We start from the raw sequence: 5,774 nt of genomic DNA, 5'->3' as shown, positions 1-5,774 counted from the left end.
ATGAAACTAATCATATTTTTTTTTTCCTCTCCAACCCTCACCTGCTCTAAATTTCCTTTTGGAGGAGTAAAGGATGCTACAGAAATAACTGGTTAAAGGCATCACCACCTTCCCAGTTAAATTAGTCACTTCTGTAGCATCCTTTAGTCCTGTACTGCATTCACTCCACTTACACAATCTCCTGCCAAATGTTGCTGTTCCTACCTTCAGAACACCATATATATATTATATAGGTAAGTGTGCATATGTTTATGTGTATATGACTATATATACCATACACACATATATGAGTTATATATTATATATGGACATATCACTGCAGCATGAATCAGCAGGCAGATATACACAATATGTGTTTGTGTGTATGTATATGTACATACATGTAGTGTGTGCATATATGTAGAGTATGTATATATGTGTATATAGTATGTATATGTGTGTATATAGTTTGAGTGAGAGAGAGAGAGAATTTATGCATCCCTTCTCTCAACTTATATTCTTCTCTTCTATACTTATACTCTAGTTCATCACCTCTTATTTGGATAATGCAATAGATTCCCAATTGGTCTCCTGGCCTCAAAGCTCTCTATATTCCAATCTCGCCTCTACTCAGCTTCTAAAGTGACTTTGATAAAGCATAGGTATAACCATACCATATCTCTACTGAATAATAATAATGATTTGGGGCAAGTCATTTCTCCTGTCTGGGACCCCTCAGTTTGAACTCCAACTCTGACCACTGTGTGAAGGGGAGGTCCTCTTTGGTTCTCATTTTCCTCATCTGTAAATTTAGGGGATTGGACAAGATGGCCTTTGAGAATCTTTCCAGTTCCAAATCTAAGATGTTAAGATTAGATGACCTTTAATGTCTCTCTCAACAAAAATTCTCTGACCCTGAGTCACCAGGAAATTAGATGGCGCCTGCAAACCCACCAAGCAGAGAGGTCACCTCCAACTCCACCAACATCTGGATCCCTCCATTCTGCTCAGTATCTGAGGCTAAGTCAAAGTGCCCTCAGCTTGAAATCATTTAGAATAAGACCTGATTATACATCAAGCCTAGCACAGTGGAAGTAATAACACTATGTGGAGTTGCAACAGACCATGCCCACACAGTACCCATTCTCCTGTATAACGTATACTTGTTAAATTATCTTCACAAACCTTTGTGACCAGAGTTAATCACCCTTTCTATTTCTCCTTCCCTATTCCTTCCTTCTTAATTCACTTAGATTTTAATTGGAGCCTCTGCTCTCAAAAATATTAATGATTAGATATAACATGTGCCCTACATACAGCACACAGGACTGGAAATGTGGAGCTTCCTCATAAAATTAATGAAATTTAGATAAGGACATTATGCTAATTTATATGATCGATGACTCAAAAGTGTCCTGCTTTGCAATGTGAATCAACCATCTCAAATGCCTAGTTTAGAAAAAGAATTGAAATGCTAAACGTGTTAATAATGCTTGTGTAATGAATATGTTCATATTCTCCCCTTCTGAAAATTAACAAAATAGATAAAAGGATTACTTTTTCAGCTCTGAATAGTCTATGCCATATGTTGTATATGAGGGCGGGGCTAGTGTAGGGGGAAGAGGGAAGACGGGGCTGCCGAAAGAGTTCTTCCAGACGCAGAAATCTTAAGTTTGCCTTCCTGATGTTTACTCCAATTAGGTATGATACTGGGCCCCTAGCCCTATGAGGCAGATGCCCGTAGGCTGTATATGATACTAATGTGTTGTCTGAGTCTGTTCTGCTCTATGAAGCTGTCCATTTATGCCTGTCTCAAATGACAAACCTGTTGTCAATATGCAGTGCATGTATGGTACTGATCCTCTGTTCTTTCCAGCCTCCCTCTCTTCCTGTGTGGGGGAATCGTTTGTTTACTCACTCCATCTGTACTCACCTTGGCAAGTCAGGGTGGTTCCTCAAACTGACAGGCACACAGCTACAACTCACTCTCAGGGTGTTAAGGGTAACCCTGACATAGAGGAAATACATATCTACACACATGAGCACAGGTACTGAACCCCCACCAATGTGCTTCTAATTTACATAAATCAATCACAAAGATAACATTACCTATTTCACATGAAATATTTAGTAAATGAGAAGACAAACACAAGAATGATCATTGCTGGTGTTATTGTTGTTCAAATGTTTTGGTCCTTCGTGACCCCATTTGGGGTTTTAATGGCAAAGATACCGGAGTGGTTTGTCATGTCCTTCTCCAAAGAATAATCATAACATATACTAAATAGAAAAGAAAAAAAAAGAATAATCAAAGAATAACTGCTCACCTATAAACTTGGGTCACTCACACAAATATGTCTTTGGAGGGAAGAGAAAACAAACTTATAGAAACCTAGCAGTTAAGTATATGACCAGTGAACCCATGTACCAAAAGCAATTCATAATATTGGATCATAGGCTTGTTTTATTTCGAAAACAGTCCTGTAACAAATGTCACTGCAAGATGAGCATCCTGTTCTATTGTGATTCTTGGCTGTCTCACTGGACAAAGCTACTTTTCTGCTACTCAATGAATCAGTGTCAAGCTCTTTAAGCTAATGGAGGATGCGGATCAATGATAATGCATTCAGAGCTGATAGAGAAATGATTTGCACATAGGACATAAGAAGCATAGACAGAACTTGAATCAAGGTCACCAGATGCCAAATAGAGTGACTTTAGCAACACACAGAGTACAAATTGCCTGCAAGTTCTAAGATGTTCTTATAAATAATACAGATTTAGAATGGGGAGGCACTCTGGAGGCTGTTTTGTTTAAACCCTTCTTTTTATAGATGAGGAAACTGAGAACTAGAGAAGTTCAGTGACTTTCCTAGGTTCACATGATGAATGACCACCTGAGACAGGATTTGAACACAGGTCTCCCAGGGACCAAGCCTGGCATTCTTCTCAGTTCACCACTTGACTTCTTCAGATCATATAATTTCTCTCCGCTCACCTTATTTTATATTTATTTTTAATTAACATCAATCATTTCCACAAAGTTTTGAGTCACAAATCTTCTCCACATCTTTCCCATACCCCGCACCCCAAAACAGTGATACCACTGAATACCCCCTCCCCCAAACTGCCCTCTCCTTTAACTCCCAGATCCCCCCTCTGACTTTCCAGTAGGGCAAGATGGATCTCTATGCCACAGTGCCTATATATCTTATTTCCCAGTTGCAGGTAAAAAAAAAATATATATATATATATATAAACATTTGATTTTAAAACTTTGAATTCCAGATTCTTTCCCATCTTCCCTCATCGCCCACCATTCCTGGGAAAATTAGCAATTCAATATATATTGTACATGTGTAGCTATGCAAAATATTTCCATAGTGGATATATTGTGAAAGACTGACTATATTTCCTTCCATCCTATACACACCCCACTTGTTTTATTATCTACTTTGACCTTGTCTCTTTGCAAAAGTGTGTGCTTCCAACTTGTCTCCCCCCAAACTGCCCTGCTTCCATCATGTCCCCTCTCGTCCCCTTCCCCCCCACTCTCTTGTAGAGTGAGATACCCTATTTAGTGTGTATGTCATTCTCTCCCAAAGCCAGATTCAATGAGAGCAAGGTTGACTCATTCTTTTTTGCCTTCCTGTTCTTCCCCTCCATTGTAACAATTTTCCCTTGCCTCTTCTATATGAGATAGTTTATCCCTTTCTGTCTCTCCCCATCTGCTCTCATTATATTCCTCTCTCACCTCTTAATTTCACCTTTTAAGTATCATTCCCTTCCTATTCAATTGGTCCTGTGCCCTCTGTCTATGTATACCTGTACACATATATACACATACTAACATATGTATTCATATGCACATGTACCCTCCTATATAGACATACATATATATGTATACATATATATTCCCTTGAACTATTCTCATGCTGAGAAAAGGTTCATAAGTTACAATTATCATTTTTCCATGTAGAAATATAAATAGTTCAACTTTGATAAGTTCCTTATGATTTCTTTTCCCTGTTTACCTTCTCATGTTTCTCTTGCTTCTTGTATCTGAATGTCAAATTTTCTGTTCAACTGGTTTTTTCATCAAGAATGCTTGAAAGTCCTCTATTCCACTAAATGACCATCTTTTCCCCTGAAACATGCTACTCGGTTGTGCTGGGTAGGTGATTTCTGCTTTTAATCCTAGTTCCTTTGACCCCTGGAATATCATATTCCAAGCCCTTTGATCGCTCAGGGTAGAAGTCGCCAAATCCTGTGTTATCCTGATTGTGTTTCCACAATATTCAAATTGTTTCTTCCTGGATGCTTGTAATATTCTCTCCTTGATCTGGGAAATCCAGAAACTGGCTATAATATTCCAAAGAGTTTTCTTTTTGGGATCTTTTTCAAGAGGTGATTGGTGCATTATGGTTCTAAAACATCTGGGCAAATTTCCTTGAGAATTTCTTGGAGGATGACTTCTAGGTTCATTTTTTGATCATGGTTTTCAGGTAGTCCAATAATTTTTAAATAATCTCTGCTGGATCTATTTTCCAGGTCAGTTGTTTTTTCCAATGAGACATTGCCTTCTATTTTTTCATTTGTTTGGATCTGTTTAATAGCATCTTGATTTCTCATAAAGTCACTAGCTTCCATTTGCTCCAATCTAATTCTGAAGGAATGATTCCCTTCAATGAGCTTTTGAGATTCTTTAACCATCTGGAAAATTTGGCTTTTTAAGGCATTCTTCTCCTCATTGTCCTTTGGGGCCTCTTTCGCCGTTTGATTTAGTCTATTTTTTAAGGTGTTATTTTCTTCAGTCAGGTTGTTGACTTGATTTTCATGATTCTCTTGCATCATTCTCATTTCGCTTCCCAATTTTTCCTCCACTTCTCTTATTTGGTTTTCAAAATTCTTCCTAAGCTCCTCTGAGGCCTGTAAACAATTCATACTTTTTTTGGAAGCTTTTGGTACAGGAGTTCTGACTTTGTTGTCTTCCTCCTGTTCCATGCTTTGATTCTTTTTGTCCCCAAAATAGGAGTGTAAAGTCAGATTGCTGTGCTTGCTTTGCTTTCTTTGCTTACTCATGTTGCCACTCAATTATTTGACTTTTGAGCTTTTTGTCACAGTAGAACTCTGCTTCCATAGAGGAGAGCTTTGTCCCAAATTGCTGGGGTTTTCTCAGCTGCCAGAGCTATTAGTTGGGTACGCTCTCTGAAGCCTCCACATCTTCTGGCTCACTGATCACGCACCGCATCACCTCCACCCTATATAGTGATGCAGATCCAAGCAGGTTAAAGCAAGAGCGATTACCCCTCAGACTGGTTGCTTGGTCCCCCTACAATTTGCAGGCCAGGAGCTCTGATGCAGCCATGCTGTAGTGGCTGCTGGGTCTCAGCTTTCCCCTCTGGGTGGCAGAGGCTGGCCCTCACTCCTGGACTCTCTTCCCAAAGTTCACACTGACCTCTCACTTTGTCCTAAGAATCTATGGGTTGATATTTTGGAAATCCCACAGCTGCTGGTGATCCGATCTCCCGAAATCCCTCCAGCCAAGGGGCTTGTTGTGGCCACCCTGAGGCTAAAACCTCTGGCTCATGTGGGGCTGGGGTCTGCTCCCAGGGTGCTGCAATGGCCTCTTTCTGCTGGCCTTCTGGGCTGTCTTCAGCAGGAGGTTAGTTCCCCCTGTTACTTTGTGGGATCTGTGGTTCCAAAGTTTGTTTAGAGTTATTTTTTTACATGTATTGGAGGAGGTGAAGCGGGAGCCATGCAAAAGTCCTGTTTCTTCTCCTCTCACCTTAATA

Source organism: Petaurus breviceps, unplaced genomic scaffold, assembly GCF_028583685.1.
Source record: "Petaurus breviceps papuanus isolate PSGF00001 unplaced genomic scaffold, PetGlider_PUasm1.0 91133, whole genome shotgun sequence".
Classification (NCBI taxonomy): Eukaryota; Metazoa; Chordata; class Mammalia; order Diprotodontia; family Petauridae; genus Petaurus; species Petaurus breviceps.
The sequence above is the reverse complement of the archived record's forward strand: the minus strand, read 5'-3'. Positions refer to the sequence as shown.